Source organism: Acromyrmex echinatior, chromosome 10 (genome assembly GCF_024713525.1).
Source record: "Acromyrmex echinatior isolate Ae372 chromosome 10, ASM2471352v2, whole genome shotgun sequence".
Lineage (NCBI taxonomy): Eukaryota > Metazoa > Arthropoda > Insecta > Hymenoptera > Formicidae > Acromyrmex > Acromyrmex echinatior.
Window position 1 is genome coordinate 12,451,355 of NC_141861.1, and position 14,121 is coordinate 12,465,475.

The 14,121-nt window shown below is 39.0% G+C and overlaps 1 protein-coding gene and 1 long non-coding RNA gene across 5 annotated transcripts in view; both read right to left on the reverse strand.

The window, feature by feature from the left end:
- The window catches only part of LOC105143257 (odorant receptor 9a), an 83,823-nt gene that overhangs the window by 5,899 nt on the left and 63,803 nt on the right, over positions 1 to 14,121 (reverse strand). The window lies entirely within an intron of this gene.
- LOC147908373 (uncharacterized) lies at positions 4,020 to 6,523 on the reverse strand. The gene is made up of 2 exons (XR_015546541.1): positions 4,751 to 6,523; positions 4,020 to 4,677 (listed from the first exon to the last, which is right to left on the reverse strand). It is a non-coding gene; the product is annotated as an uncharacterized LOC147908373 (long non-coding RNA).

Here is a 14,121-nt window from a genome sequence, read left to right on the forward strand (position 1 = left end):
ACTTGTAAAACGCTACGAATTAATTCCAACACCTAATATATTTATATATACTGGTGTGAAAACTGGAAACAATCCGGTTTCATTTAGCTAAAATATCATTGATTAGCTACATTTCAAAATATACATAAGAAAGTTATAAAATAGTAAAAAAAAAATATTCACAGAGATTCAGAACACATTCCGAAAGAGCTTGGGAATTTTTAGGAGATTTGCCTATTCGATTTACATAAGCTAATTTTTATAAGATCCCTGTACGTTTTTTTCTTATAAGAAGCAAGTCCATCTAACAGTGATATATATGAAAATGGAAGATCTTGCTCGATTTTTGCTGCCAATCTGTTGACAGATCTTATGTTAGCAGGTTCTGCTGTTCTGCTTGCAATTTGCTATCAGGTTATGCAGCAGACTCTGTTCAGTTTCTGTCCAATTTGATGTCAGCAGGCTTTGTCATATTTTTGACAGCAGTTTGTTGACATTGTCTGATAGTGGAAACTCTGTGTACAGTTTGTTGCCTTTCTGCAATAAAAAATTTATACTAGGCTCTGCTCAAAATCTGTCTCCGCAGGTTTGGCTATCGGGGACAGTAATATTGAAAGATATATTACAAGATAAAAAATGTTTTTCAAATTAGATAATAAAGTATACTAAATGTTTCAAAATGATTGATTCAATACATCTTCACAATAAATTCCCGAATCAATGACGGTGTTGACGCAGTAGGGTACTTAGCATATTAGACATGAGTGAATAACACAAGATCTATCGAACATAACTAAACTTTAATAGGAATGTGGATTAACACAATATATTCAGAATGAATGTTCAAAGTAATACGAGATATATATATTCTCTTAAGACGCCATGTCAGTGAGCGTTTTCGTACGATGTAGAATAAAATGACATATAAAAAATGGAAACTATTGTAGATTGGCGATGAGGGCGCAACGAGCAGTAACAAAACTATTAAGCCAATGAAAGCGATATCTGATTATCTAACACTTCCTCTCAATTTGAGCCCGAATATTACTTGCATAAAGATAATCCTAAGCCCGCCGAACAATATAAATGTTTGATCAACTGACATGGTTAGGATATCCGAGATTATTTCTTCTGTAGGTAAATAGATTAGGTCCGGATGATTTCTCAGGATTTCTCTAATTAAGTGATGTTTTATATCAATATGTTTCGATCTTGAGTGATAAATGAGATTTCATGTCAGTTGTCCTACGTCATTATAGATTGTAACGGTAGTCAGACTCGAACACTCGAGCTCGCAGAGCAATCGTATGAGATACAGAGCTTCCTATCTGCATCTGACGTTACCATATATTCCACTTCTACTGAGGAAAGCGCAACCGTCTCTTGCTTGCAGGATTTCCACATTATTGCGGTTCCACTAAGTATAAATGCTGATTCTGTGGTAGGAACGTCTGTCTATGATGCAATTCTTCCAGTCTGCATTCATGAAGCCTCGCAGTGATAGTTTGTCTTTTTTAAAGACGAGTTCGTAATTCAGTGTACCTTTTAAATAGCGCAGTACGCGCTTTATTGCCATCCAATAACTTCTACCAAAGCAGCAGTTGAAATGTCCTAGTACACTCACAGAGTGTGCTATATCTGGTTGGATGCCTAAAGCAGAGTACATTAATGATTCGACCAATTCTCTGTACGGAGGTTTTTCTTCGAACTCGTCCTACGTTTCCTTTCATCAACTTTGATACAACGACTAGAGGTGTGTTCACAGATTTACTCTTAGTAGTATAACAACAGTGATGGTTCTGGGCCAGGGATATAGCTACCAGGCGGCGCTGGCGTCGCGGTCGCGAGAGGAACTTGGTGGTGGGGGGGGGGGGGAGCGCGTAGAGAAGAGAAATAAAAATATAAAAATGCTGCATAGAGAAAAGAAGTAAAAATGCAAAATGCTTACCTGATACTCCCATCCACCGCTACCTCCTCCGCAGCCACCACCATCTAATCGTCATCTTCCTCATCTACCTCCATCATATATGCAGAATCTTCTTGTAACCTCTGCCGCATCAGCTTCTACCGCCATCTTAGCAAAGTATATTACACAAAAGTATAATAATTCCTCCTCATCAGTTAAATCAAAGAAGTCGAGCATGAACTCGATCAATTCGTCACTCAAGATGCGAAATTAAAAATCGGGAGACTCTCGTCGAGTCCATGCTCGATTTCCTTTTTCTCTTCGGTAGGAGTATCCTCGACGACAGAGACATTCTACTCCTCAATTTCGCCGGCCTCCATGAGGGAGAGACATCCTCCTCCTTCTCATCATTTTTTTTTTCAAATTTATAGAGCTCTCTGAATTTTATTTTTACACACATCCACCGTTTAAATATATGCAACTGATGTCCACGCGTGGACAAGATGTGAACAGACTGCCGCTGAAAAGCATTCTTCGCTGTAGCGAGATTGTCGTGGGATTTATCTAGCAGTCAAAGTATATGAAACAAAGTAAATCAAAAGTGTCGCCGCGAGAAGATTGACATAATAAGTTCGTAGAAAGTTGCCTTTGTTGTGCATAAAGCATCCATCAAATATGCGTTATACATTGAAATAGTGAGCAGTGCTGCCGTCGCCGTCGCCGCAGCCGTGCGCTCTATCTCATATACTTGCCATTTTTCCCTCGATACGTTATGCCATTCGTTGTGATTCATGTGCATCTTATACGATTTTTTTCTTTCTTGTTGCAGCTTCTTATGTAAATTCTTTTACTTATCCTCCTCCGCAAAATATATACATATACATATATACCAGGTGTACAAGTATGAAGTGCGGATTTGAGACAACAGAAGGTGCACCAATGCAGTGTGTAGTATAAAGATTTGACGTATATATGTCATTTTGTTGTGCCATCAACAAGTGTCAAACGCGCATAAATGATAAATTGAAAAAGTGTTTGCATAGTATTGTTTTGCTGTGCTCAATATGTCGAAATTTGTGCCAAATAAAGAGCATTCGCGGACAGCATTAATTTTTTGTTTTCATTTGAAGAAAACTGCTGCTAAATCATACCGATTACTTCGAGAAGCTTATGGTGAACATGCTCTATCGCAAGATACGTGTGAACGATGATTTCGGCGTTTCAAAAGTAATGATGTTGCAGACAAGGAACACGGAAAATCGTCAAAAAGGTACGAAGATGTAGAATTGCAAGCATTGTTGAATGAAGACGATTCACAAACACAAAAACAATTCGCAGAGCAATTAAGCGTTAGTCAACAAGCTGTTTCCAATCGCCTGCGAGAGATGGGAAAGATTCAGAAAGTCGGCAGATAGATACCACAATCGCAATAATTAACGAGATATTAACGTTTAAAGATAGCCGAATATGCATGTCCTCCCGACCTATTATTGCCGAAAGTACGGCCCACCGAACGCGCGGGCCGAAAGGAGCGGGGCTTACCGTCTAAGCTCAAACGGCGCGGCGCGCCTGCTAGGCCATTCCAGCTCCTCGCGGCTCGCGCGCCGTTTGCTAGGTGGGCCGTACCTTCGACAATAGTAAGTCGAGCGGACGCGCGTATTCGACTATCTTCAAACGTTAATATCTCGTTAATTATTGCGAGCATTACAAAATGGTAGAGGACTTTTCTACTCAGTTTAGTCCACTCTACCTGCTCGGGACGAGTGGGGCCGTATATTCATGTTACCGTGTGTATATATATATATATATATACTGATAAATTCTAATCACATCGAGCCGCAACGGTTTTTAGAAGACCCTGGCAATGTAATTCTAGAACGAGTGCAAGACACTGTAGAAAGACACATGCTACTGTAAAAGTGAACACCGTATTCAACGGCGAGTTAGCGACGAAGGATAAACGTTATATAAGAGCATAATTACAAAGAATAGCGAGATATATCGTTGCACTGATATGCGCGAGTGATACGAGCTACATGTCGTCTATCCTAGCTCTCTTAATTTTACATAATTTTTCTGAAAATTCTTTTCATTTTTGTCTTTGTCTAGCGCCATGTTTAGTGAATGAAATATATTTTTCTTTGGTTATCGATAGTACATCTACATGTCCATCATACGCGGTAGCAATTTCCTTAATTATAAAATGCGCGTCGTAGCCGATAAATTGTGAAATACGATCGGAATATAAAACGAATTTTTGTAATTTAAGTTATAATTCGAATGCTGTGGACCAAGGTGATCTACCAGTGAGATGACAGTGATCGCGGACCTGCGTATCGTCCGAATGGTTTTTCAACCATGAGACAACGCGTCGCGCTACAGTACGCCTTCCTGTTTAAACAACGTTTCCATGGGCACGTTGGTAGATATGATACTTTTCACGCGATGCGCCAAATCGTTGAATTGTCGCGCGAATACCACGCTATACAGTCTTCATCATGACGGAAGTGATACGACGATAATATGCGTCGTACGCGCATCGCACGTAGTAGCCTATGCGAAACGCTTCATGCTGTTGATACGCGTACGACGACGCATCTTTCTTGTCGGATTCCATCTTCCGTAGGACGCAGGTCAGCGTAGACGATGAACGACACTCGTTCTCGGTTGTTATAGTTACCGAATTCGAGCCACCTGTTGTCCTCGGCAGTCGGATAGCGCAGTTGTTGATCTTCTGGCAATCCACTTCGTGCGATTGCAATTTTTCGCACGAGCTGAAGTAATGAATACTTCTGCAAATAATAGAGAAATCATTTTTCTATTTCTTTTTACTGTTTTTTTATTGACTATTTTTAGTATACTTACCGATCGCAAAAATATTTCCTGCTCTCGTTCCCAGTAATTTATGATCTTCAAGGCAGGATAGATTTTTCATCCATGCAAAGAGTCTAATGCTGTCGTTGCGTGAATCTTGTAGGTATTGTAGGAAATTGACATGCTTGTCCCTCTTGTCATTGGTGAGTCGCAGAAAAAGGACCTGCTTATCTTCGATTCTGTACGTTGATCGATATATTATAATATATTATTGAGATTTTCGAATTTCAGAATGTCTCTTAAAGTCATTCGAAATTCGATACCCGCGAGATTCAACACTGTCATGTAATGCGGATACGATGATTTTCTACTTGCACATGACTTTTAGCTGGGTATAGAGCGACTACTACCGACCACGCGAAGCACGGATTATCCATCGAACGCACGTTGATCACTGCTTTCTTAAATATAATTTCTCGCAGCACCTCGAAGTAACTTTCCACGCGCATTGGATTGTGCTTATTCACATTCACTACCAAATTGAGAATTCGCGACAATGCCTACCCGCTGTTGCGTTCCTGGAACTCTTCGAGCGATGCTAGGATAGACTCGACGACGTGTCGCTTGTATCACTCGCGCATATCAGTGCAACGATATATAGTATCTCGCTGTTCTTTGTAATTATGCTCTTATATAACGTTTATCCTTCGTCGCTAACTCGCCGTTGAATACGGTGTTCACTTTTACAGTAGCATGTGTCTTTCTACAGTGTCTTGCACTCGTTCTAGAATTACATTGCCAGCGTCTTCTAAAAACCGTTGCGGCTCGATGTGATTAGAGTTTATCACCGCGCCTGTCAATATCTCTCGAACGATCTCGCGCCATCGAAGTCCATATCCGGCACCCACATGCACGAATCGCCCACGCATCGAATCCTTCAAACTCTCGATCCTCGAGATATATGTGATCTCTGATTGTTTCTTGCCGATCGATAATCGCGTTTGGCATGACTCTGCTCTTTCAGAGATTCTATGAGCTCGTCGCATCGTTGTTCCCATGCGACGTACTCTTCTATGGTATTCAGTTGATCGCTTGCTTTATCAAATCGCGCTCCATGTTATCTCTTGCATTGACTAATGACGCGGTGCGTCTAAATCCTCTCAATTTATACTAATTACTTGATCAAGTGACATTTGTATCACATTACATTGATGATGATATCACCACTCGAACATGTTGTGACATGTCGTACCATGTCGAATGTTCGTGAAAAATTTGATTACATGACATGTATATTATTTAGCAATGTCACTTTTATATCAAATCGCATTGGTAACGTCACCGCGAAACATGCCGTGATATGTTAACGCAGCATATTCTTGAAAAATGTTTGATTACGCTATCTAATAAAGCCGTCGACGCTTGCGAAATTGCAAACTTCGCATATTTTTGTCATGTTAAATTACATTGATGATGTCATCGCGAGAGGCGTCAAATAACAAATACGATGCGGCAAACATAAGATTTATGATAAAAACGTAACATAACGTAAGATTTATGATAAAAATTCAAATATTGAAATTATTAGTTACACTATGGATAATAATAATAATAATAAATATATATATACAGGGTGTCTCTTAAGATGGGTCGGAGTCACATTGGAGGCGGAAAATGGATCAAAGGAAACAAAAAATTTTTATATCATTTTGAGATACTCGTTTTTTTGAATTAGAAAAGAAAATGTCTAAGCCAATATGCAGTTAAGTCGCGCCGCGTGAATTTGTAGGACGGTCCACACTCGAAAGGCGACGAAGCGCTTTTTCCCTCTCTCTGCGCGCCGCCGCCACTGCCGCTCGAGTGTGGGCCGTCCTACGAATTCGCGCAGCGTGGCTTAACCGTATATTGGCTTAGACATTTCCTTTTTTAATTCGAAAACTACAGCGAGTATTTCAAAATGGTATAAGAATTTTTTGTTCCCTTTGATCTATTCTTCACCTCCAATGTGGTCCCGATCCATCTTAAGAGACACCCTGTATATATATATATATATATATATATATATATATATACAGGGTGTCTCTTGGTGAACGCGACGACGGTGCGAGGAGGAACAGAGAAGGCGAATTCGTCCCTGGTTGGATACCAGCGCAATCCCAGCGTTGAGTGGTTCTCTAGTTCCCACGACCTCGAGTCTCTGGTGAGACTGTACTCAGACGGAATGTCGCGAAGAAGCTCCTGGCAGTTGGCGGCCCACTTTCGGAGAGGGAACCCGCCCGCCATGCAGAGGTTGCGGAGCTCTACTTGGAGAGCGATAGCGTCGTCCTTTTCATGCGCTCCGGTTGCGACATCGTCGACGCAGCAGTCGTGTCATAACGGATCTGCGCCTCGAGGGAAACGTGGTCCGTCGTCATCGGCGAGTTGGCCATCGGCGTGATCGGCGGTTGAGTGGTGCACAAGGTCGGCTGGCTCATGATCTGCGGTGCACTGAAGCGAGTGGCGCTGTGCTGAGTTGGTTACTTGGTCGCAACCTCCCGATAAGATCCAGCCGAGCTGTGTCTTTTGAGCGATAGGCGCTTGGGGGCCTCCCTTGCGGAGACCACCCTGGAGAATGATTGAGCATACCTCCGCTCCAAAAGGTAGCTCAATCGAGTCGTTCGCTGCGTAGTCCGGATCAGCCAATTGGAGCCCCTTTAGATGTGGCCCCTCCATTCTGATCCTGGCGTGAGAGCCTTGGTAAAGCGAAAGACGTGACGGAATAAAGGCTCTGACTTTGAAGTCGGTCCCTGTGGTTAACGAGGTCACCTTGAGAGTCACCTTTCCCCTGCTGGGCCCGGAAAATTTGCCGTTGATGCCGATGACTTCGATTGCGGATCGAGAGCGTGGCAAGCGTAGGCGCTGGACCAGAGCCTCGGAGATCAGAGAAGTTTCCGAACCTTGGTCGATGAGCCCGCGTGTGGTATGCTGATTGCCGTGACGATCAGCGACGGAAACTCGCGCAGTTGCGAGCAAGGTAGCCTTGTGGTCGTTGTCGCGGCGCACCGCCGACAGTGAGCTGACCTCGTGAGGTTTCGATGAAACGTACGCGTCGTGTAACATTGTGTGGTGACGAGACTGGCACGTAGCACACGTCCTCGTCGACTGGCATTTCGCGAATGTATGAGAGCCGAGACAGTTGAAGCACAGCTTGTGAGTTTCGGCGACGGCCTTGCGGTCGGCCGCGGATTTTTTCTTGAATTCTTCACACACCATCACGTGGTGCTTACCCTTGCAGAGGATGCATTGGAAAGACTCGGTGTGTTTCTTGACGTGATGCGACTTGGCGGATCGCGACGGGTTGTCGGAGACCTTGAGCGATTTTGGTTTGGCGGCTTTGAGAGTTAGCGTTCTCCTTGTGATAAAGTCCAGCAACGTGTTATGGTTTGGCAAGTCCTTGGAATTGCTCATAAACGATCGGATTTTTAAGCGCGGCAGCGCCGACTTGGTAGAACAATCGGTTCCCGATTCACTTGGAGGAGCTGTACTAGAATTTTCAGCTTTGTGCTTTGCCAGGTACTCGCTCAGCAGGCCGCGCTGCTGCACGTACGTGTTTTCGGCGGAATCGACGAATTGAGACGTGTGGTACTCACTCTCATCGAAGGCGTCCTTGTAATGAACTTGAAGAAGATCGTGTTGCTTCTCAAATTTCGCCCACATCTGGTCGAGAAGCGCCAAGTGGGTTTCGACATTGTGGTGGGTGATGTTGGCCGTTCCCAATTTCTTCAAATTGGTTATTGACCTGGCCATGCGATCATGGATGTGGCGCTGGGAGCTCAGCAAGACGTTTATTTCGTCACTCATGATTTCACTCGCGAATTCTTCTTTCTCAGATTTTCTTCACGCGCACTGAACGCGATGCACTCGGCACTGCGGATGCCGGCGAAAATCCGGCTCGAAGGACCAAAAAATTTATATATATATATATATATATATATAAATATAAAATATATTACATATATATATTATATATTATTAGGTGTTGAAATTAATTCGTAGCGTTTTTAAATGAAAGAATGTTATTTATTTCACATGAGCATTAAAAAATACATTAATGAAAGTACTTCCCATCACTTGTAAAACGCTACGAATTAATTCCAACACCTAATATTATTATTATTATTATCCATAATAACTAATAATTCACATTCAATATTTGTATTTTATTTCATATATATTATATTTCATATACATACCTATATATATATATATATATATATATATATAATATATATATATATATATATATACATGTCTTGAAAACTAACATGGTTATAAATTTAAAAACATATAAAAAGAAGAGCATAAAAAAACCACAGCACAAGCTATAGTTTGTGATATTTAATTATTATTACATTAATTAAAACATTAAATGTTTCGGTCACAATCTGGCCATCTTCAGTAATTCAATAATATTCTTAAAAACGCAGAGTTACATCTAGTTGACATTAAATTCAACAGTCGGGAGTTGTAATTAAATAAACATGTTCTTTTCTATATGAAGATGCTTCATACAATAATGTTACAACGCCAGTTGTCATATCAAGAAAAGTGTAGAACAAGAATTTCCAGATTCTAATTTAAATAAAATTGTATATCATTAATATCTTCTAGTCGGAATATAAAGAAATAGAATCATTACCTGTTTTACAGCAAAAAACTAAACGATGAATCTCAAGTACTTCTTTTGCACAATTAGAATATTGTCGTGATATTATGTGTTGTTATTTGTCCTATCATGTATTTTACCACTATTTATATATCTGAGTCAACAGTTTAGAAAGTTCTAGAATTATTTATTAAAAGAAAGAGAGATCCTTCTTTAGAAGAGGAAAATAAATATCAGGCAAACCTTCCGTGTCACTTTGCTTATTGATACCACTTGTTCGTCTTTTTATATGTATCATTTCCGAAATTCTTCTTTTCATTAACGATTGTTCTATATCTAAAATTCTTATATTATCCCAATCTAATTCATGCATCTCATTCAAACGGTGACGTGAAACCATTGAAATTTCGGGAGAAGGTTTTCTTATATCGGCCTTATGTTCTTTAATCTGAGTTTTTAATTTCCTTTTAGTTTGGCCAACATAAGACGATTCACAGTTTAAACAATTAATTTTATAAACTACTCCGCATTGGTCATCCTTAGGCAAAGAATCCTTTCCTGTTTTAATATTCATTTTATTCATAGGTTTATAAGTTATATTAAAACCATAAACATGTGAAAGTTTTTTGAATTTTTCAAATACTCTGCCCAAGTATGATATCATGAAAAATTTTTTTGAAGTAACGTTAGAATCACATTCATTATTAATTTCTTCGCGATTTTGATCTAAATTAGTTCTATTTTTCAATGTTTTTATTCTATTTTTTATTGTTGAAAATATGAACTTTAAAGGATAACCATTACTTAAAAACGTGTGAATTAATTCAGAGATATTTTTTTCATGAAATTTAGGATGGAATAAAAATAGAATTCTATTAAATTGCCCAATAATTATTCCCCTTTTACGTGCTAACGGATGATTCGAAAAATAGTTTAAATATCTCCCAAAATTGGTAGGTTTTTTATAAATATCGAAGATGATTTCCTTCTTGTCTCATTAATTTAACAGGAAATCTATGCCATTCTATCTAGGAAATTTATGCCATTTTCATCGCCAAAATCAACAGTAAATTTAAGTCTTTCATGAGTTAAACAATTCTAGAATTCCTTCAACCTTTTCTTTATGTACAGCTAACACAATGTCATCCACATAACAAAAATTAAAAGATGAAATAATATTATTCGTGGTAATAATTTCTTGTTCTAAATCTTTTAAAACTATGTTCGCCAGTATGGGGGACAAAGGAGAATCCATTGGCATGCCAAAAATCTGTTTAAATATTTTTTAATCAAATTTAAAAAATGTGGAATTAATTATAATCATAATTGCTTTAATAAACTCATGTAAAGGAATCGAAGTCTTATTTTCAATAAAATTCCACCTACGTTCAATGCTTTTTGATACTAATTCAGTCGGAATATTCGTGTACATGGAGACCACGTCAAATGATATAATCCTAAAATTTTTATCAATTGCTTTACTATTGAGTTTATTTACTAAATCTAAGCTGTTTTTTACATAGCTAAAATTTTTTATATTATTATTGTCAATGATTTCTTTTAAGAAGGTCGCCAGTGGATAAAAAGCACTGTTAATACAACTGACAATTAATCTTAGAGGGTGACCTTCTTTATGAATTTTTGGCATAAGATCTCGAAAGTTCGCCGTCCGAAACATACAATTTTTTGTATAAATTTAAATCAATGTACCCCTTATTTTTCCAATTTTTTAGTAAATTACCAATTTCCATAGTTATTTTATTAGTGGGATCTTTTTTTATTGAATTGTATGTAGTCTGATCATTGAGAATATTATACATTTTTTCTTTGTAACTATCTCGACTCATAATTACAGTGGTATTGCCTTTATCCGCTCTAGTAATTAAAATATCCGGATATCATATATATATATATATATATATATATATATATATATATATATATGAAAAATAAACAGATATGAAAAATAAACAGATAACTATTAAAGCCATCTATTGGAAAAATAATGGATTTCTTTTTACTACACCTAATACTTATTCAATTATATTTTAATAATGCTTTTAAAGCGAGCGCAGCAATATTATCAAACGCGATAATACTATCGATCGTGATGTTGATGGCACATGTAATATGATACGAAAAATGTAGGAAGGAAAAGAACGAATAGATATCGCGAAGACGGAAAGAAAGGATAATTTTAAGCTGAGACACATATATATATATATAAAAAATAAACAGATATTAACCATGTGTCTCAGCTTAAAATTATCCTTTCTTTCCGTCTTCGCGATATCTATTCGTTCTTTTCCTTCCTACATTTTTCATATCATATTACATGTGCCGTCAGCATCACGATCGATAGTATTATCGCGTTTGATAATATTGTTGCGCTCGTTTCAAAAGCATTATTAAAATATAATTGAATAAGTATTAGGTGTAGTAAAAAGAAATCCGTTATTTTTCCAATAGATGGCTTTAGTAGTCTGTATCTCGTCTACGCGTGATACAGATTACTAAAGCCATCTATTAGAAAAATAATGGATTTCTTTTTACTACACCCAATACAATAGAAATAAAAAAATATATATATGTATATGTATATGTATATATTTTTTATATATTGTTTTATTTGTATCTAAGAATAAGTAAAAGGAGTTACATAAGAAGCTGCAATGAGAGAGAAAAAAATCGAAGTATAGAATGCACATGAGTCGCAACGGATGGCATAACGTATCAAGGGCAAATATATGAGATAGAGCGTGCGGCGGCGACGGCGTCTGCAGCGCTGCTCAATATTTCAATGCGTATAATAGTAATATTTGATGGATGCACAACAAAGACAACTTTCTATGAACTTATTATGTCCATCTTTTCGCGGTGACACTTTTGATTTACTTTGTTTCATATACTTCGACTGCCATAGATAAATCCCAGGACAGTCTCGCTACAGCGAAGAATGCTTTTCAGTGGCAATCTTGTCCACGTCTTTTTCGCGCGCGGACATCATGAGTTGTATATATTTAACGGTGGGTGTGTGTAAAAATGAAATTCAGAAAGCTCTATAAATTTGAAAAATAAAATGATGAGGAAGACGAGGATGTCTCTCCCTCATGAGGCCGGCCAAATTGAGAAGAAAGATGTTTCTGTCGGCGAGAATGCTCCCACCGAAGAGGAGAAGGAAAGAATCGAGCATGGACTCGACGAGAGCTTCCCGATTTTTAATTTTGCATCTTGTATGAGTGACGAATTGATCGAGTTCATGCTCGACTTCTCCGATTTAATTGATGAGGTGGAATTATTACACTTTTGTGTAATATACTTTGCTGCGGTGATGCTGAGGAGGAGGCTGATGCGGCAGAGATTGCAAGAAGAGACTATGCGGATGGGGAAGGTGGATGAGGAAGAGAACGATTAGATGGTGGCGGCTGAGGAGGAGGTAGCGGGGGATGGGGATATCAGGCAAGCATTTTGCATTTTCACTTCTTTTTTCTACGCAACATTTGTATATTTTTTACTTCTCTTCTCTATGCGCTCCCTCATCTCCCCTCCCCCACCACCAAGTTTCTCTCGCAACGCCAGCCGCCTGGTGGCAGCCATGTGTCTATATCTCTGACTCAGAACTGCCACTGTTATACTACTACTCTCGTGTATACTAAACCTGTTCAAGATTTCCTGCATGCTCCTTTGAGAAAGGTGTATGCACTGTCTCTCGCGTCGTATCTCGAAGCCCAAACAGGCTTTGCTTCGCCAAGATCTTTTATCATGAATGAGCACCCTAGAGTCTCTTTAATCTTCACCTCTTTCTGTCTATCACAAGAAAAAATTAAAATATCGTCAAGGTATACAAGCACAAAAGTTAGTTTATCTTCGTCAACATAAAGATACGGATCTGCATTCGTGGAAGACATTTCCATAATTTGCAGCGTTCTATCGAGTTCGACGTGCCAACGCCTAGCGGATTGATGTAGTCCATAAAGAGCCTTATTTAGTTTACACACGGTATCCGGGTTTTTGGTCTTTTTCAGCAGGCAGCGAGCTCGTTCAGATACTTCACAGTTCTCCTCTTCGATTTTGATCTTTCTTAGCATTTCGTTTAATAATTTCGGCTTCTCCATAAAATCTCTGTGTTAATTCTTCTATTCAGGTAAGCGGTTTCGACATCAAGTTGTGATATGTTTAAATCGAATCTTGCCAAAGCCACCATTAATCGGAAAAAAAACCGAGACATGCAACGAGGGCAAAGTCTCGAAGAAGTTGATACTAGGACGTTGAGTGAATCCTCTTACTACGATACATGCCTTCCTACGGTTCAAACTTCCATCGGCAGCATATTTGTTCTGTAGTCCTGGCATTTGATCACCTTCTTATCTTTTGGCTTTGCAACGATATAAGTATCATTTTGAATTAAGCTATTGATTTCTGAATATATAGCGTCACGCCATTTTTCCTTTTCTGGTCCAGAAATCGCCCATTGCATTGGAATCTCGTGTGCATTCATCGCAAACTCGATGTCATGTTTTTGAGCTTCATCATCATTTGTATTACTTGAGATCTTGGATTTATGCGCACCGTTCACGACTGGAACTGTGTTGTATATCTTCGTAGGTCTACCCGGTTTGCCAGTCCTAACTATATTCGGTCTTTCGGGAGCGCGTCGTCTTTCAATTGTATCGTTCGCTTGAGTGTCGTTTATTTCACCCTGCTCTTTAACGTCATGCAGTGACGTGTTGAGATCATCTTGTGGAGAGTCTCTTTGTACCGTTGAATTTTTAGGTTC